The 21,144-nt window shown below is 41.7% G+C and overlaps 1 protein-coding gene across 23 annotated transcripts in view; it reads left to right on the forward strand.

The window, feature by feature from the left end:
* mef2aa (myocyte enhancer factor 2aa) overlaps nt 1–21,144 on the forward strand; it is a 218,775-nt gene that overhangs the window by 16,884 nt on the left and 180,747 nt on the right. Inside the window, exon 1 of one of the 23 annotated variants that reach the window (XM_078530378.1) lies at nt 2,352–2,437. The exons of the other annotated variants lie outside the window; for them this stretch is intronic. The gene's annotated coding sequence lies outside the window, so the exon portion shown is untranslated. Of the gene's footprint in view, nt 1–2,351; nt 2,438–21,144 lie in introns of those variants that run through there. 23 annotated transcript variants of the gene reach the window in all.

Here is a 21,144-nt window from a genome sequence, read left to right on the forward strand (position 1 = left end):
GCAGATTTGTAGGGGTCAATACACCTATATTGATTTTTTGGTAATACACTTTTATAGTGAGCATCATTTACTAAAACCTTGGGCAGAGCTTTGGCTAATGTGTTTCACTCTATGGGGTTCCATTTCCTAAGGTCTATTTATTCTCTTCCTCTGTCTCCCCACCCTTTTCCCACCCACCCTGCCAAGCCTAAACCATGGCTCAAAACCCTGCCAAGCCCAAACTATGGGCTGAATTTTACCGTCGGCGAGCAGGGGGCGGGGGTAGAATGACGCCGGGGGAACCCCCAACGTTATCCCGCCCCATTTAAATTTTCAGAAAGGTGGGCCTGCAGCAAATTCAGCTGTGCGCCCGCCGACCTGTCAATGGCCAACTGACAGGTCAATTAAACAATTAAAGGACCTGTCCGTCCAACCTTAAGGTTGGCGGGCAGGCCAGGAGCCCCGGCGGGCAATAGAAAAAACATGAAACCTCATCCACCGGCGGGATGAGGTTTCATGCAGTGTTTTAAAAAGTTTAATGAAGTTTTAGTGTCAATTATGAACATGTCCCATCTCATGTCACATTGTCACATAAGGGGGGGACATGTTAAGGATTTTTTTTTCTATTTTTAATGTTTTTAAAAGTGTAAGTGATCTCCCTGAGGCAGCACTTATCCTCAGGGAGATGTGCGTTCTTTCGTGCGCATGCGCGAAAGAGCACACCCTTGTTGCTTTTGGCGAATTCCCCCCTTGCCCGTACAGGAAGCGCACAGCACTTCCCGGTGGATGTCATGCTGGGTGGGCCTTAATTGGCTCGTCCAGGTAAAATAGTGGCGGGGCCCACTTCTCCGGCGGGGATCGGCTCCCCGCCCGCCAGAGATTGGGTCGGGCCCGCCCGCCTGGCAGGCAGAAAATTCTGCCCTCTGGCTCAGAAAAAATAGTTACACATTAGTGCTGTGGAAGATTTCCTCCTTGTGATATCTGTAGAAAAATCACAAAATTCTTTCCATGTGTGAACACTTGCACTATAATTAATGCACAGGAGAAATGTTCGCCCATGGAATGCAAGTATTAATTTGTTTTTCCATTTTTTTGTGTTTGCAATTGTTCACAATAAACATGTTTTTTATATTTGCTGCCATGCTTCTGAGTGTTTACATCTCCGCTGTCTGGCATGTTTTTATTCATGCTTTATGCTGTCACTTTATAGTACGCTGTCCTGCAAACCCAACTTTACAGAAATGCTGAAGCATCTAATTTTTGTGGGGTTTTAGTTTGAATATGTAATTCGTAGCTCATGAGATTTAGAGAATCTGCTCGGGCTCATCCTTTCGATGTCCAGTCATCAATTTAGTTCTTATGGTAGGTCATGACTCCTGCTGTCGTGGAAAGCAATCTAATTCATGCTTTTCCGCTAGCTTGCTGATGAGGCTTAATAATGTTCATTGATTACCTCTGTTCAATAAATCCCAGTGATGTCATGCACACTTTGGGCAGCACAAAGAGCTTTAGGAATCTTCAGTTTTACTCTTAAAAGACCTGACAGCATTATTGCACATGGTAATCCCATTTATCCACCCACAGTAATTTTCAATTAGATCTATAGAATTATTTATTAAGCGTGCTGATGAAGCTGAAATAACTTAATTTATTGTTTGATGATAAATAGAGCTAGGAGTGTGCTTTATTGGTCTGGTGCCCATTTTTTAAACTTTATGCTTTTGTGGACCTGGGAAAATGATTTGGATACAGTAGTGAATCACGAGACCGTGGAGGTATATTATCTGGTGAATATACACCCATGTTTTGCCTGCATTTTAGCAATAAAGAGGTTCTCTTCCCACCACCCCCACCCAGCTACCTGTATTATTTGTTGACACAATAGCTTTAAACCAACAATTACTACATAACTTGACAATGTACTCGTGTGTAGATCCTATAATTAAAGTAATTCCGCTGTTGGAAAAGCTGGTTTCTCCTGCCATTTAATGATTTTTGTTTAGTCTTATTTCCGTGTACTGTGGGTGTTGTAGTTTTGATTTTCTTTAAAATCACCTGACAACACTAATCAAAAGTTCTAAAATGTGACTTTAGGGATAATTAAAGTGCAGAGAAAAAGTTGCCGCGTACTTTGAGTGAACAGTCTGCCTGAAAGGCCTCACCATGTGGGCTTTTACAAGCTATGACTTTGCTGATGTAGGTGAAATAGAAGAAGACAGCAATGGTTTCTCAGCTGTTCAACCACTAGTGAGCCATCAATATCTCTTCCTTCAGCTGCCACCGCTTTTCAAACAGAAGTGAGGTGTCCACTGGGTCAGAGGCATTTGGTGACTTAGTCAGCCTGTGTGATAGACTACAAGCAGTTGGTTTCAGTGAGTCCATCACAGAGCAGTTGTTTTCCATACCCGCGTGACTGGGAGGATCTGCGGTTTCAGTTTTTGCTGCTAATTATGTTCATGTAGGTAAAAACTTTTTTTTTTCAGATTTGTGTATGCTGACTAAAATGCTTAAAGAATCTGTGAACCTGGTTAATGGCTTTTATTGTAATTTTAAAATAATGCTAATGTAGGGAAATGTACAACTGTAGAGAAGCTATTATTTAACCGCCAGTTTGGGTTATATGTTGGCAATAGAATTGTGCTTTCCTTTGAGGTTTTATGACTGTATTTTATTTCCTACTACTTTGTTCCTAGGCTGTACAAGAATTTATATCATAGTATTAGTGTAGCTTTGCTATATTATCATTGAACCCGTGGTACTATAACCGCTAAGTTCTTCTAAGTTCTGAAAACAGGAGTAATTGCTATTAATGCATGATTGCTTATACCCTTTTTAGGTCTTGATTCCATTGCAAGTTATCAAAATCTATCATGACTTTAAAAATATAAATGTAACAGAATAACTGAAACGAGATAGAAACCTTTTTTTGTGCTTGGTGTGGCCTGACAATACGTAATGAAATAATATTTTCCACATCGGTGTTGAGTCTTTGTTTACTGCCCTGTGCACTGTCTGAAGGACAGTAATCAGAAATAGTGGTAAGATGATTTTTATTAAACCTGCACAAAAGATACCAGAATACTGGGGGGAATGTAGAGAGAGAGGGGAAAGGAGGTTGTAATGAATTTGTTTGTTGATTCCCATTTGGTTTGTGTAAGAAAATAAGAAAAAAATAGTCACTCGTTGCATTTAGATCGCCTAAGTATTGAGTAGACATGAGCTTCTCAGCATTTACTAAAGTCTGTCTTTTACATTCAAGTTTAAAGCTGCTAGCCTAGAAGCTCCAAATCAATCTTAACCATTCCATAGATTTCAGACTGCTTTTTAAAAAAAAATTTAAAAAAGGTTTAGATAAAATGCAGTTTTTACTTTTTTTTCATTTGACATTTTTGACAACTTTTTTGAAGTTCATTTAAAGACTTCCTTTTACCTTTCCAAGCTTGCATTGTTTAGTAAAATACCAACGTTATTACTTCAAGTGACTCAATTCATTTTATAAGCACGACAGGCATTCCAGTCAACTTTACTAAAATGTTCCAATTGATACGTTTTCAGTGACCTCAGAAGTTTCCATTTATCCCGCTTCATCCCATTATTGTAATTAGTGGAGCAACCGGAATTGGTAGCTGATTTCCTAAAACCAAGTTAATATATCAACAACTTGTTGTGACAAAATGGAGATGGGTATTTTCTTCTTGTTAAGAAGTCATATTTAATTAGAGAGCATGTTTCTGCCGTCCACCTAATATTCCACCCTCAAGGTTTGTAAAGTCTTGATGCATTTTTAGTGTTTGGGCCAATTAAATTTCTTGCTTGTTTAGAAATATAATCCATTTTGTTTCTCATTATAACAAGCTGACATACGGCAAGGTTTTTTGACATCCGCAGAGGATCATTACATTGGAATGAGTGCTGATGTATTGGAAATAGTGATGTAAGATGTCGTCCTAATTGTTGTAAATAAAAATGTGCTCGCTCGAGCAACTGAAATTCTACATAGTGAAGATAAAAACCTTCGTAAAGCTCAACCAGCCCACCCTCACAGCAATGATGAATAGGTGACCAGTGTCTTTGTGAGGAGGCGTGAAGTCACAGATATTTCTTCAAGATCTGCACTGAGTTCCTCTCAAAAAGGCTTAAAGGATTTGTGACTCATTTTGTGATGAAATTCAAAGGCAAGCAAGTAACACTGGCAGATAATATACTTGCAACACTTATCTCTCATAAATGCAAATATTTTGTATACATGTAAGTGTCAGGTTGTTTCCATGGTTATAAACAGGTTTTACTACACAAGTAATGAAGGTGTGGCTATAGAAATGTCATTTGTTACATTTTATGCAATGCCCCATTAACAATACCACATAGTTTCTTAAATCCTCCTTTGTCAAAGACTGTTTAATCAGCTCTGCTCCATGCATCCTACTATGGGGTAGGGATGAAAGTTTCAGTGCAGTTAGTAAAACACTAGCATCACTTTAATCGGTGGTGGTTTCAGAATAGTTCACTCGTGTTTATTATTTGGCAGTCAGTGCAAAGCAATTTTAAAAATGGGTATGTAGCGTGAAATAAAACTTGCCAGTTCTCATGCCAAACTGATGATGGATGAATGAAAAGAAAGTTAATTTAAAATTTGTTTTATGTTCTAATGGGGCTATTGAGGCCATAAATCAACGAGGCAATAATTGTTGGGGTGGCAAATAGATGCTTAAGGAACAAAATATTTGCGAGAAGACGTTTTTTTTTTAATGCTGGTCTTCTAAAGGAAAATGGGATACAAGAGGAATAGTCTTGTGAATATTTTGTTCCTGAAACATCTATTTGCCACCGCAGCAGTTGCTGCCTCATTGATTTGTAGCCTCAATAATCCCATGAGGTACTAAGCAAATTTAAAATTAACTTTAATTCAGTGACGCATTCATTGGAAAAATGGTCATGGCAAAGCTTCCATCTTCTGATACCTGTGCTTCTAGGAAAGCACCACATTAAGCAGTCTCATTAAAATTGGTGGCTCTTCAGAAATGCCCAAATGCTGATTTCTGGCAGACACTTCCTACTCAAAGGGTGCAAAAGTGTTGCATTGCAATAAAACCTTGCATCAAAATGCCGTAACGCCTTTGTGCAGTGGTCAGCCTTTTTTTTTTCCAGTGCTTTTTTTTTTATATCTGGATGTGCGTTTCCTTTTTCTCCCCTGACTTTTTTTGCCTACAGCCTTCTGTATCAGCTTGTTCTCCAGCAATATATTTTCATGCAGAATTCATCATTTTAGTGGAATTTATTGATATTGAATTTTTTTATCAGTGGTATTGTTTTGGTCAGCAGAGTTTTAGAGTTCGGGAATCCACCATCTATGCTTCAACCCAAGCCAACTTTCTAAGAAACCAACACAGGTGCCCACTTATTTAAGTTCAAAAAGAACAGGCTTCACCAAGCTCCCTGGTAACTCAGTGAGTGGTCTGGTGAAATCTGGTAGTGTTAGGCCACACCAAGTCTGTTACCAACATTGTTTTCCCTTGCTTCTGGATCATTTCCTAGTTGCAGCCCTACTATCTCCTCTGTTGGCTTCCTTGCCCAGTGCTTCCTTGCCTCAAAGGTTAACCTTTAATGCTCTGCTCTTTGACCTCTCTGTTTCCATCTTGCCAATTTTGTTTGAGAATCTTCTCCGGCGGGTCATCGTTTAATGCTCTGCTCTTTGACCTCTCTGTTTCCATCTTGCCTATTTTGTTTGAGAATCTTCTCCGGCGGGTCATCGATTGCATCTTAAATTCCCCAACTCCTGATTACTGCTCATCATCACTCTTTGTCGGCGTAGCCTCCATTCCCTGCCCTGTAGAACTGCTTTCCAAAACAACCTGGCTACTTGCCTCCCTGACTTCAAAATCTCCGCACACTATTTTTTTTTAAAAAAACTTCTTTCTACATGGTGGTTTTGCTCTACATTGTCTCCAAACATCATTGTCTGCCTGACTGTCTGCTTAATCCTTGCATTTATACACTACCCCTAACACTAAAGAACCTCCCCTTAAATGTTTTACGGAGGAATGCAAGTTGTTGCTATGCGGAAAGAGTTAATCCAACAATAAAATTGTGTACTGTGTGTCATTTTCGAAGAGGTAGACATTTCGTCAGGAATACTTAACTTTTTGCATGCAGAATTTTCAAAGTCGATCAAAACTGTGAAATAACACAGATACAAATTGAGTCTTAGCCTTTTATTGTAATTATTTTAATATTTTTATTATTTAATATTTTACATGGATTCATGTTTGATTTTGTACAGTAGATTTAGTTAATCTGATTTGAGGAACCCCAGTATGAAGATCAGAAAGGTTTTCTAATGAGTTCAGACCGAAAGTCAACCAGTGCAAAGAATAATTGAATATTTAGAAAATATCTCTTACATTGTCAGTGTTTTCTTTATGGAAATGCAACAAAAATCATGATCTGTTACTGAGGTTTGCACCATTGTTATTTAAACACTATTTTGGGCAGTAAAGTTGCTTAGGCCTTTGTCAGACTTGCTCTTGTCCTAGACCAAGGAACATTTGGCTTAGGGCAAAGAGGGGTGGCAGCTGGAAGCCATCTGGGGAAAGAACTGAGTAATTGGGCAGATGCATTGGGTTGTGTAAGTTGACATGGGGCAAGTACTTGGGATGGTAGAGTAAGTAATTGGACTCTTTCTGGGTGTGTGCCGTTCTTGAGGGGATAGATAATAACCTTTCACAACCTAGTTTAGTGGACCCAGGTCTTTCAATTTCCAAACCCTCCCTCCCCCTCCACCCCCAACCCCAAAATCTGGTTTCAGAGCTGAATTTGCAATATATGACTGAATAATTACTTTGTCCAGTTAAGTGGTGTAAGAAGTGAAGATAATGTGGCAGTATGTTCAGTTGCTAATTTAATAAGGATTTAAGGAGCTATTTTGTGTGGTAACATGGCCACTTACCTTAAATTCCAAAATTTGTTGTTTTGTAATGATTTGATCATTTTTAAAAGAAGACAAAGTTTATCTAGCAAGCTTGTTTTTGAGTGGTATGCAAACCCCACCACACCCCCCCCCCACTCCCCACTTCAAATGTGTGAAGAGAAAGGGTGCTTAATCTGCTTTAAGGGGCTAAATGAGGGGAGGGGGCCATTGTATGATTGACATGGGTTCTGCCAGCCAAGCCAGTTGCAGAATAAAATTGTTAGCAAAGCCCAACTCAATAACTCGAGCTCCAAACAAATTCTCCATACTAAATATTCAGGATCCTGAGAAAGGGGGTAGGTCTCTTTGAGGATGTACAACATCATACTAAAAAATATTTTTGTTTTTTATATTACCATACAAAGAGATGTTTGTGCAAGAATAAACATAAAGTGAACTCAGTTGGATAGAGGGTGGGGAAATGCAAACTGAAGACTCAGACCAACTTCACTAAGTGTTTTGGAGACATTTGATTACCTCAAAATCCTGTTCAGCTTCAAGCTGACTTCATAGTTCCTCCGTCCCAAGACTGCTTCCTTTCAACTCCGTAACCTCTTCCACCCCACCTCAACCCATCTGCTGCTGAAAGCCTCATTCATGCATTTGTTACTGATAGCTATTTGATAAATGCTCTTCAGCTCATCTATAAGTCTGCCACCCATATCCTGTGGCAAGTCCATCTTGAACATCAGCACTAAGCTTTGCCAAGATACATAGACTCCAGACCCTTGTTGCCATAAATTTTAAAATTCACACCCTTGTGTTTAGATCACTCCATGACTTTGCCCTCTCCCTATCCAAAATCACAGCACCTTTTCAACTCTGTTTTTCTGACTCTGGCCTCTTATGCATCCCTCCACCGCCAGCCCCTAAGTCTGTCCACATGAGCTGGAGGATATAGTTTTATCATATATATATATATGTTATGAAGGTGTGAAAATGTTACATGCAGTAAGCATGATGCAGGAACTGGGTGCTTTATGCAGTGCTTTTTAATGCATTATACAGAGCGATGCTGTAAAGGAATAAAGAGATTATAGTAGAACCAAAATAAACAGCTGCAGCTAGAATTCAAGGACCTGAGCAGGTTTGGGGATTCTCCTGCCAGCTAGGAATAAAGGGAACAAAAAGTGTCAGCAAGACAGCTCAAATTGGGGACAGTATTATACTAATTTAATTTTTTTAATAAATGCAAATTAGGACTGATGAATATTAAAATGCTTTAGTACTGTATTTTATGAATGAAACTGAGATATGTGAGCCATGTATGTCCTATCGTGGTAGTTGCTTTTAACTATGGCCTCCGAGTTTGTCTTTTATGTAATATCAGCTATCCGGAATAAATAAATCAGTGTCACAGAGGGAGGCATACGAGAAAATGCTTAGCTTAAAAGCTCTCCAAATAGTAATCAGCATTGCATTAAGCACTCTGTACAATAACAACAATGTTATCTTCAGAGCATCCAAAATGAAATTCCTCAGCCATTCCCACAGAGGATCACAAGATCACATTTTTAGTTTGAACTAAATGGAAAGGAATAGGCTGGTACTTGTATACAGCAACTAAAGTGAAAAATGTGATCATGCAGACTGATTTCAAAAATGAAAGAAGAGAGTAAAAGGATTTTAAGAGCTATGGTGATGTTCAGTTAATTGACGGACAGAAACAACTGGTTTACAGTGATTGAATCATTCGGGTTCACCTCATTACATGGTTTACGGGATTTTTACCTGTTTTTTGCTGAGGAAACACCATGGTTTCTGTCTCTTTCCTTGCAGCCAAGCACCTTGGCACTGGGTGTAGACTAGAAAAAAAAACTATTGACAGTGAAACTTAGCCTTTACATGGTATGAATGAGCTCCTGAAGAAATAGGAAATTATGCATTAACAAATTAATTTCAGTTTGGGAGAGAAAAATAGTGGAAGAATGTGAGGGAGAGTAATAAATATAGTTTTTGTTCTGTAATTCTGTTATTATATACATCTCTCCACTAACATTTCCTGAGGAAAATGGTGTGTTTGCAGTGAGGCTATATTATGAACTTTGGGCATGGCGTTGGGAGAGGGAGCAAGAAAGGGGAGGGAAGACTCAAGAACACCTATGTGCAGAGCAAATGGTGCAAGAAGTGAGAGGTAAAGGGGAGGTGAGTAACTGAGGGATATCTTTACCTTTTGCTGAGAATGTGTTTTGGGGGTAGCAGAATTGTAGTATCTGTAGTGTATATGGACTTAAGTTGCAGATCAGTCATGTCCTCATTGAATGATGGAACACGCACGTGGGGCTAAATGGTCTACTGCTCCTCTGTTCACTCTCTGGAGTTCGATGATTAAATATAAGCCAATTATAGCTGTCAGTCTAACAAAAATCTGAACACAATTTGAATAAAATTAGAATTGAGGTTATATTAGTAGCTCTATGGCTTGGATAAAAGCTTGATTTTGCATAATAGCAAATTGAAAACCCTTCATTCATACAAAAAAGAAATAGCACTCTGTTTGACACAGTTCTGTAAGATTTGGGGCCAGGGTGGGTGGGGGACAGCGGGGGAGAGAGAAAGAGCAATTGTTTTGCAAATATAAATATATCAAACGATCGATTTCCATCAGACTTTCTCTGATGGAAAGTCCCAAAAAGTCAGCCCAGTGGATTAGACAAAAAAGGACCATAAAATACAAGAAGTGTGGGGAGACTTTTTAAAAAACTTCTCCCTGATCCCTATTGGAGTGGTATCTTATCACGATAATGGGCGAAAGGAAATCGGGGGCCTCTTAAACCATTTTGGAACTTTGCAGTTCATCATTGTTGCACTTGTTTAGAATTGAGCCAGGATTTTCCTGGTGCTTACTTTTGAGGCAGAATTTCCACCTCTTTACAGGGTTGTGCCTAGCTTATTTTTTTTCAGTATTTGAGTTGGGCTTGGGAGCTGCTTGAGAGTGGCTATGGTTAGCTTGGATCATTTGTGGCATTGCAGCATGGCTGGCACGCTCTCGGAGTTGGCAAAATTTCAATTTTATTTAATAAGTACAATAGAATATGCCTTGCTTTTTTTTTTACACCTAGCATTGTGATGGTGCAAATGGCAAAAATATGCCAGATGAATTATTTGTCACTTACGCATTTTTACCATGTGCTTATCATATATGGACAGATATATTGCACATCCCCTGTTGCTTCTGATGGAAAGTCCCGTAAAGGTGCAGAGCAGGGAGACAGTGAATTGTCCCTATGCCAATAAGTAGAGAAGAAAACCTAGGCCAAGTTTTTGTGTACATTCAACAATTGAGAGAGTAAATAACATTTTTGAATTTAAATTATTTTTCAACTTCTTTCAAAGATGGAGGGACAACATAGCATTTGCTAAGTATTTAAATGTATATGTGTGTCTATCTAGCGTCTTTACACATATACATATATATATATATATATGTATATTCAGGTTTGGTAACTAGAATTTTAAAATTTCACTTATATCATTACAAAAAAGAGCTATGAGAAATTTATGGTCTTTCTGTTTACTGTAAGTTAACCAGTGGCCATCTTGTTGTCATTTGTTAATCTTCCTTTATTGACATCTTGGGCTGTTTTCTCTTCAGTCAGAAGAATTGTAACTGTCATTATGCATCTGTTTCAGCCTGTGGGCATGCGTTGTAGTGCTTTAAATTCTACTTCAGTAGGCTTGTCAAAAGTTGTATCTTGTGACTTTCAATTTGTACTTGTTTCTTCAGGTTTTGCAGAAAAGCATTTCTTGTGGTTGGTTATGTCCAGCATCTCTGGGTTGCTGTTAATGGACAATGGCTTTGCAGCCTCCATAGCCAGCAGTAGTTGCCAGGGAAGACGTGAAACCAAATTGGAAAAACTTGTTAAAGATCAGTGAAAGTGATATTGACTTGCATCAAATGAAGGTGTATGTAAAACACCAAAATATTCAGCACTGTCCCAGCAACTGTTTATTTCTGTCTCAGCTATAAAGAAAATAGTTAGAATATTAGCAATGCAACTCATTGAATCTGTGATGAGCACAATAATAGAACAAGCATTGCAAAAAGGTTAAGCATGTTAGTTTTCTGACCAGAATAGTCAGTATGGATGTGTAGCCTTCATCTAGTATCATAATGCATACTGGTGCTTGAGACCTAGGGTGCAGCCAATAGCAATGATCTGTATCACACCACTGACCTGCACGAGTTGACTTGACTTCCAGGTTAAATTGGATATTATCAAGAGAGCATCAATGATCTTGCCTGATGTAAGTTTTACCTAATTGAGTTATTTTTTGACTGGAAAGTATCACGGAACTGCATACTTTACCGTTCTGAGTAATTCAACTGCTACCCAAAAGAGGATTTCACTTCCTCAACATTGCACCACAAAGAAGATGCACTGTGACTCTAAATAACCAGATTTGCATCATGGCGCAATGAATTTGCATTGTGCAAGATGACCCATGTATGTTTTTGCAATCACAGAAACTGAATAAAACCTTGCCCAAATCTTCCACAGTTACTTTTTGAACTTCCTTCAGGCCTCTCAAAATAAAACCTCAGTGTTGGAAACTTGGATCCAGCAATTTCTTTTCAAGGCAGTCATGAAGGCTGATAATGTTCTGAATAGAATGTTTGGAAGCTGTTGAACCAGATGGTTTGGAGATGCTGTCCACAACCTTTTTCATCTATTAATGGATGGAAAACCATGGATAATGCACCCATAGTTTTCTGATTATTTAGGTCAAAGCAGAAGTCCCTGTCAGCATAATGAATTTGGAAAATTGACCCATGTTTTCTATGTGCCTACTATTTGAAATTGATTTAACCGGAAGTTTTTGAACTTTTGACTTAACAAACTTTGACCTAACTTTTCTACTTAGTATCAGGTGCATTATTTTGCAAAATAAGTAATGCCTTTCTGGTAGACACTTCAGTGCAGCACTGAAGGGGTCCTACACCATTAGAGCTATAGTTTTTTTTTCTGAAACACAAAATCAAGGTGCCATCAACCTTTTTAGGTGGATGTGAAAAGTCCCATGGCATTTTTCATATTGAATTTTGGAAAGTAAATACATTTCTGTGGAAAGGATGTCTGCATTCTATTGAATATGAAAGCTATGGACCATGTCTGTGGCAGTTTGTGTATGTAGAGCTGAATATTGCTGAGCAGAAACCAAGATTTAAAGTGATTGACTAGTTTATGATCAGAATTGCTGCTGAAACTCCACAGTTTTTCACACTTATATTATGTCAGAATGATTGATTGAAAATTAGGTTTTTAAAAAAAGCTTTTGTTTTCTCCTAATGAGCATGAATGGATCATGACTCCTTGGTTATATCATCTCCTTGTTGAACATCTTCCACAAGTCGCCTCTGAGAACAAGGCAAGGATAAGAGTCCCTGTGCCTATTGGCCCTAAACATAATTATTGCCTCCTTGTAAAATAGTGGTTCGAGTTGTGGACAGGGGAGGCAGTGGCATAGTTGTATTGTCACGACTTATTATTCTAGAGACCCAGTGTAATGCTCTGGGGACCCAGGTTTGAATCCCACTATGGCAGATGGTGAAATTTGAATTCAATAAAAATCTGGAATTATAAGTCTGGTGATCACCATTGCCGATTGTTGTAAAAACCCATGTGGTTCACTAATATCCTTTAAGAAAGGAAATCTGCTGTCCTTAACTGGTCTGGTCTACATGTGACTCCAGACCCACAGCAATGTGGTTGACTCTTAAATGCCCTCTGAACAAGGGCAATTAGGGATGGGCGCTAAATGCTGACCTAGCCAGCGACACCCATATCCCATGAACAAAAAAAAAAATCCTCTGGCCCCCAGGCTTTTCCATCATTATTAGTGTATCACCTTAACAGTGCAGCAAGACACAGTGATATTCTTCTTGAATAAAGAAAAGGTTTTCATCTGGGTAGAATGAAGCTTCCTATTTAAATGAATGATCTTTATTGATGGATTCAAATAATGAATCACAAACTTTACTGTTAACCTTCTTTCTGGGTGAGTGCTAATGGCTTAATCTCCACCATCCGAATCCTGCCCTAGTGAGGGATCTGCTTAAGATGCCCTCAACCCTAATTCTCTCTTCTGTTCACTCTTAGACTGTTGGATCCTTGCTGTGGCCATGAACTCATGTATCCAGAGTGTGCATTTAAAAGGAGCACAGATTATCATCTTCAAAAGATTAACTGCTCCTCTGTCACTCAACCCACCCCTTCCTCCCTTCTCTGCAGCCCTTACCTTATTGTGTATTAGGGGTGATTGTTATGGCTGGTTGGAAGCACTTGAATAGGTGAAGGAAGAATTCTGTTAGTAACTGATTCCATTTGGAACAGAGGGCTTTGTTGGATTGTCTTGCCTTTTTTTGTGGTGTCCTTTTAAGAGTGGCAGTGGCCACCCCCTCACCTGCAAATGGTACATGACATTACAACAAACCATTAGTGAATTTAGTCTGATCGCAAACCAGAAGCTCAATGTGCTGAAAGCATCCTTGTAATATGTAACTGCAGTTACCATGTAACACAAATCTGTAGTCTGTCATAACTCAAGAAGGCTTGTAAACTTTACTGGGGAGAAAAAAAATATTTTAAAATATATAATTGAACCACAGATGACTGTCACATGATTTGTTGACATGTGAAAAAACATCACATAACTGAAAATGACTGTGTTGTTTTAGCATTTGCTTCCCTTCACTACACAACTTGTCTACCGCTTGCACTCACTAGGAAAAAACCTAACTGATCTATTTAGCCTGACGAGTAAAATGCTCTTTTGAACTACAGCAATTTAATTGCACCTCAGATTTTTAATCCCTTTGCTGCTGCACAGCTTCAAATCTAAAACCTTCACACAGCCATAAGACTATAAGACATGGGAGCAGAAATTAGGCCAATCGGCCCATCGAGTCTGCTCCGCCATTCAATTATGGCTGATAAGTTTCTCAACCCCATTCTCCCGCCCTCTCCCCGTAACCTTTGATCCCCTTACCAATCAAGAACCTATCTATCTTGGTCTTAAATACACTCAATGACCTGGCCTCCACAGCATTCTGTGGCAATGAATTCCATAGATTCACCACTCTCTGGCTAAAGAGGTTTCTCCTCATCTCTTCTAAAAGGTCTTCCCTTTACTCTGAGGCTGTGCCCTTGGGTCCTGGTCTCTCCTACTAATGGAAACATCTTCCCCACGTCCACTCTATCCAGGCCTTTCAGTATTCTGTAAGTTTCAATCAGATCCCCCCCCTCATCCTTCTACACTCCATCGAGTATAGAGCCAGAGTCCTCAAACGTTCCTCATATGTTAAGCCTTTCATTCCTGGGATCGTTCTCGTGAACCTCCTCTGGACCCTCTCCAGGGCCAGCACATCCTTCCTGAGATACGGGGCCCAAAATTGCTCACAATATTCTAAATGTGGTCTGACCAGAGCCTTATAAAGCCTCAGCAGCACATCCCTGCTTTTATATTCTAGTCCTCTCGAAATAAATGCCAACATTGCATTTGCCTTCCTAACTACCACGTCAACCTGCAAGTTAACCTTAAGAGAATCCTGGACTAGGACTCCCAAGTCCCTTTGCACTCCAGATTTCTGAATTCTCTCCCCATTTAGAAAATAGTCCATGCCTCTATTCTTCCTACCAAAGTGCATGACCTCACACTTGCCCACGTTGTATTCCAACTGCCACTTCTTTGCTCATTCTCCTAACCTGTCCAAATCCTTCTGCAGCCTCCCCACCTCCTCAATACTACCTGTCCCTCCACCTATCTTTGGATCATCTGCAAACTTAGCCAGGATGCCCTCAGTTCCTTCATCTAGATCATTAATGTATAACAACACTAGAACAAAAGAAGGGAGGTACAAGGAACAAAAGAATGAATGCTATGTTGGGAGCCACCCTGCTTATTTGTTTTGCACAACAGGAAATAAGTTCTGCTTTGTGAATTTGGAACAGAATTAAGACATGAAATTTATCTGGAACGGTACCTCCTGTTACAAAAACAAAAATACCTGGAAAAACTCAGCAGGTCTGACAGCATCTGCGGAGAGGAACACAGTTGACGTTTCGAGTCCGTATGACCCTTTATCAGAACTAAGGAAATCTATTTCCTTAGATTTCCTTAGTTCTGATGAAGGGTCATACGGACTCGAAATGTCAACTGTATTCCTCTCCGCAGATGCTGTCAGACCTGCTGAGTTTTTCCCAGGTATTTCTGTTTTTAGGATTTCCAGCATCCGCAGTGTTTTGCTTTTATCTTAGTACCTCCTGTTAGTTGGTTACTCGCTGGTGTTTTGTAGTGCACTGTTCATTTGAAGTACATACCGCATCCCCTTTAGGTCATGGAGACAGGAGAGACATTCAAGTGTTTGGAGGAAGTAAAGGGAAAGCTGTGAGGCTGGCCCCTGGTGTTTAGTGTTTCTGATTTATGAACAAAAACTGGAGAAATATGACATTTGAAACTAGTAAAAGGCAAATTTAGGGCTGACACCTGGAAGTTGTTTCTCTCGCACATCAAGCATTACATGGAGCCATCTCTTGGATGAATAGTGGATGCAAAAAACTTGGCATTGTTTCGGGGCCAAAGGATAAACTAACATGGTCGAAATGTCTTTCCTCATCCATAATTATCTTGGGCGATGCTTTGGAGACTAGTGTCAAAATCCCACCTACGCTGACACGGTATTGACAATGCTGCTGACTTCATATCCTCTAAGTTTGATCTCCCGTCAGAAGTAAGAAGTGCGTAGAGCTTCCGACATCCCCATCATCAATACCGATTGCTTCCACTTCCATGACATTTCCAGCCTCTACCTCGCCTCAGCTCATTTGCTGCTGAAAACCTAATCCATGCCTTTGTTACCTCCTGACTCTATGCCAGTGCTCACCTGGCAGACCTATCACCTGTATTCTCTGTAAACCTGAGGTCATCCAAACCTCTGTCTGAATGCTGACTCACACCTAACTCTTTCACCTATCGCCCCTGTGCTCGCTGACCTACATTGGTGCCCGTTCCATTAACTCCTTTTTAAAAAATTTCTTATCCTTATTTACAAACCCCACTATGGTCTCACAGATGGGTTAGGATAGGTCCCATCCTACCTCTGTAACCTCCTCTAGCCCTACAAGCCACTGAGATTTCTGTGCTCCTCCAGTTCTGGTCTCTTGTGCATACCCAATGTTTGTTGCTCTGCCTTTAATTGCCAGGCTCTAAACTCTGAAATTCTCTCCCTGTCCCTCTCCAGCTCCCCACCTCTTCTTCTTAAGACTCATCTTTAAAACCATCTCTCTGACCAGACTCTTGCTCATGTGGCTTGGTGTCAAATTTTCTTTGGTAAAGCACCTTTGGAACATTTTGCTATACTAAAGGAGCTGTATAAATACTTGTTGTTTAGAACACATTAACCTACAAATTAGGAGTGGGAATGAGGCCATTTCGCCCCTTGAGCCTGCTCTGCCATTTGATAAGATCATGGCTGATCTGACCCTAGCCTCAGCTCTACTTTCTTGTCTACCCCCGATACCCTTAAAAATATCCAATGACCCTGCCTCCACTGTTCTGTGGGGGAGAGATTCCATAGACTAATGACCCTCAGAGAAAAGATTTCTCCTTATCTTGGTGTTAAATGGAAGACCCCTAATTTTTTAACTGTGTCCCCTATGTCTAGTGTCTCTCATAAGGGGGAAACATCCTCTCAACATCCACCCGGTTAAGTCCCCTCAAATATATTGTAATTTTCAATAAGGTCACCACAAACTCCACTGGATACAGACCCAATCTTTCCTCATAAAAATAACCCCTTCATCCTAGGGATCGGTTGAGTGAACCTTCTCTGAATTGCTTCTAATGCAATTATATCCCTTCTTATGTAGGAATTCAAAACTGCACACTTGTTGTAGCAGGTAAATGAATGGGTAAGCTTAATTGTAACACAAAAGCATGACAAACATGTATTATGGAAATAATGGAGAAGGAAGCAAAAGATTATTACCTGACAGTGCATGCATACACAAGGTTTGTACTGAGTTTACAGTCACGTGTACAATCTAGTGTAAAATGCTGTTTCTTGAAGCTGATCTAGTGCATTGTGCTAACAGATTCAATGCTAACAGTGGCTATATCCAGTCCACGCTCGCAGGAATAACCAGCCTGCGCTGTGCTATGTTTATGTATGAATGTTTGATTGAGAAAGTTGTGGGTTCGGGCCCTTTTGCTGTATTATGCACAAAACCCAGGCTAACAGGTTGGTGCTGTATTGTTGGTAGTGAGATATTATGCCTAAACCAGAAACATGGGCTGGAATTTTATGGTGCCCTGCCAGCGAGCTTGAAGGTGAGGGTGGGGCTTTTAAAATCCAGTGTGTGGCCTGCTCGCTGACTACCCGGCTGCCCCTGATTGGTCTCCCAATTTACAGGCCGCGGAAGATATGTTGGGCAGCCTGCCTACCGTTGAGCCTATTGAGGCCCTTAATTGGCTAAGTAATGGCCACTTAAGGGCCTCACCCTGCCCCTGCTGCTATTTAAGCAGCAGGGGGAGGCCTGTGACAAACCGGTAGGCCAGCAGCGCTGTGCGGCCTCATGTCAGGCAAGATGTGGGGACACCACCTCCTTTGGGGGTCCTCTGTGCCCATCAGAGGTAGCCTCCCCACTTTTAACCCACCCCAGGCCTCAAACCCGGTCCCCAACCCCTTCACTCTCCTCGCTGATACTCATCCAATTGGACGGCAGCTCTCTAGGGTGGGACTTCCTCCCGAGATGGGGGCAGAAGTCTTGCCCTGAGATAATTAATGCTCCGCCGAATGTTGAGTGGCTGTGGGGGCAGCCCGTATCGGCAGGGAACACTCTTCAGGTGCTGGGGTAGGACCTTGGGAAAATCCTGCCCGTGAGAAATAGATTACCCGGTTATAGGGTGATCAGATTTTCAAAAGTCAAAACTGGGACAAGTTGAAAAGCTTTGGGAAGGCAGGGCCTGATGATGATTGACATGTTGGGTGACTAATGGCAGGGGTGGGGCAGTTCAAGATAGGAGGTCATGATGACAGTGGCATAAACACTATGTGGCTATATCCAGTCCACACTCCTAGGAATAACCAGCCTGTGCTGGTTATCTGCCACTGTAATCAAAGACTGAAAAACTTGTGAGCAAACTGGCATAATTGTTTCTGTTTGCTTTACTTTTTGCTGATTTTAGGCATTATAATTTTAGGGTGCAGTTATATCTTGAGATTGTTATTAACGTCATTGCATTTAAAGTGAGAGGGTGGGGGGGGTGGAGGGTGTGGTTGCAAAGGAGGTGGAGGGGAACCAGTGAAGGGTGGTGTTGCCCAGCCCATGCAGGCCTTTGCTGCAGCCTCTGTGCCCAAGATTGGCCTCTGAGTGGCCTCTGCTCCCTGCCCTGGCTCTCACTCGCACTCCAGCATGCTGCTGCTGGAAGGCGCTAAGGATTTTGTCTTGAGCAGTGGCCTCCTGTTCTCTTTCCCCACCAGCTGGGCTTGGCTCATGGTGTCAGGGGGTGGTGCGCGTGTTTGTGTGTGTGAGAGAGAACTGGCGTCTATTTGCCTGCAGCCAGCAAAGGCTCTCGGTCACTAATCATCTCCCAGGATGGAAACTGCTGCAGCTCATTTACTCTCTCTTTTTGGGAAAGGTTTTCGAAAGACGCTTACCGTTTGTTGTCATTGAGTAGGCAATCTCGAGGACGTATTGAAATTAATTTTGTTGTTTGGTAACGTGAGGTGAATAGGCAGAATTCCTCACAGGAACGCGACAATCCAGATGTTGAAATCAAAAACGGTTTTTATATTGCACCGGTCTGGCTCAGTTTCTGCACCAACTGATGATTCAGAACATTGTGCCCCACTCCAGGGTCTGCACACATAATCCAGGCTGATCCTTCAGTGCAGTATGGGAGAGGCTCTGTTTCTCAAATGACACATTGAATAAGCAGATGGGCCTTGATTTAGTCAGAGAAAGAGGCCCTGATGTTTCAGGGGTGATGGAGAGGGTGTGGGGGACACGTGCTTGTAGAGAGGAATTCCAGAAATGCCCGGAACGCGGAGGTCCTGGTGAATTTAATGGCAGGAGGACCTCACCTTTTCTTTTAAAAACAAAACCTCAGTTTCCCTCCTCTCAGCAGCCAGCCAGATTGGGGCTGGTTTGGCTGCCAAGAGGGAAATCCAGCGACAAGCTGCAACTGGAATACCAAGAGCGAGGGAGAGACCTGGGAGAGATCAGCAGATCAAAGAGGAAGATTTGCTTGAGAGGCTGGGGGGAAGCAATAACAGAAAATGCTGGAAAAACTCCAGCAGGTCTAACAGCGTCTGTGGAAAAAAAAAACAGAGTTAACGTTTCGAGTCCTTATGACCCTTCTTCAGAGCTCTGAAGAAGAGTCATATGGACTCGAAATGCTAACTCTGTTTTTCTCTCCACAGACGCTGTTAGACCTGCTGGGTTTTTTCAGCATTTTCTGTTCTTTGTTTCAGAGCTCCAGCATCCGCAGTATTTTGCTTTTATCTGGTGGAAGCAATACTGGTCCTCACGGCCCACAAGCACCTACCTGCTAGAGCTGACTGTGTCTCCACCGCTCTTTAGCTGCCGCGTTAGCCGCATTAAATTTAAATGGCTGCCAAAATTGGAGGTACGAAGCCCTCATTTAAATATTATAATCGCAGACGTGCCTCTCCAGAGCAGGTTATTCAGATGCCCAAAATCCACCGCAGTTAAACTGGAAGTAGGTGTTTTCATACCGGTTTGAGGTCAGGTACTGATTCCCAGGGTGCAGCGTGAGAAGGGTTTTTTGAGGGGTTTGCCGGTGGTAAATGGAACGTGGAGGGGGCGGCGGGGGGGGTTAAAGGGCTCAGTGGAGCTGAAAACCCGGACATTTGGACAATCTGGAAAAAGCTGTTGGACACTGGGACGTTTAGTGGAAACTTTGGACTGCCCTGGTCATACCAGGACTTCTGGTAATCTTGGAAAAACTCAGCAGGTCTGGCAGCATTGGCGGAGAAGAGCACAGTTGACGTTTCGAGTCCTCATGACCCTTCAACAGAACTAAGTAAAAATAGGAAAGGGGTGAAATATAAGCTAGTTTAAGGTGGGGGAGGGGTTTGTTGGGACAAGCAGCCAGTGATAGGTGGAGATAACCAAAAGCTGTCACAGACAAAAGAACAAAGAGGTGTTGAAGGTGGTGATATTATCTAAAGGAATGTGCTAATTAAGAGTAGAAGACAGGACAGATAAGGTACAGATAGCTCTAGTGAGGGTGGGGGAATACTAAAAGGTAGAGGTAAACAATGGGTGGAAATACATTTAAAAATAATGGAAATAGGTGGGAAAAGAAAAATCTATATAAATTATTGGAAAAAACAAAAAGGAGGGGGAAGAAACGGGAAGGGGGTGGGGATGGAGGGGAGAGTTCAAGATCTAAAATTGTTGAACTCAATATTCAGTCCGGAAGGCTGTAAAGTGCCTAGTCGGAAGATGAGGTGCTGTTCCTCCAGTTTGCGTTGAGCTTCACTGGAACAATGCAGCAAGCCAAGGACAGACATGTGGGCAAGAGAACAGGGTGGAGTGTTGAAATGGCAAGCGACAGGGAGGTCTGGGTCATGCTTGCAACGAATGCAGTAGATTAAGTTGAGGGAAGTGCAAATGAAATGCTGCTTCACTTGAAAGGAGTGTTTGGGCCCTTGGACGGTGAGGAGAGAGGAAGTGAAGGGGCAGGTGTTGCATCTTCTGCGTTTGCATGGGTTGGTGCCGTGGGAGGGGGTTGAGGAGTGGACCAGGGTGTCACGGAGGGAACGATCCCTATGGAATGCCGCAAGGGGGGATGAGGGGAAGATGTGTTTGGCGGTGGCATCATGCTGGAGTTGGCGGAAATGGCGGAGGATGATCCTTTGAATGCGGAGGGGTGATAAGTGAGGACAAGGGGGAACCCTATCATGTTTCTGGGAGGGAGAGGAAGGTGTGAGGGCGGATGCGCGGGAGATGGGCCGGACACGGTTGAGGGCCCTGTCAACTACCGTGGGTGGAAAACCTCGGTTAAGGAAGAAGGAAGACATGTCAGAGGAACTGTTTTTGAAAGTGGCATCATCAGAACAGATGCGACGGAGGCGAAGGAACTGAGAGAATGGGATGGAGTCCTTACAGGAAGTGGGGTGTGAGGAGCTGTAGTCGAGGTAGCTGTGGGAGTCGGTAGGCTTGTAATGA

The sequence above is a fragment of the Cetorhinus maximus genome, chromosome 26, assembly GCF_964194155.1.
Source record: "Cetorhinus maximus chromosome 26, sCetMax3.hap1.1, whole genome shotgun sequence".
In the NCBI taxonomy this organism is placed as follows: Eukaryota; Metazoa; Chordata; class Chondrichthyes; order Lamniformes; family Cetorhinidae; genus Cetorhinus; species Cetorhinus maximus.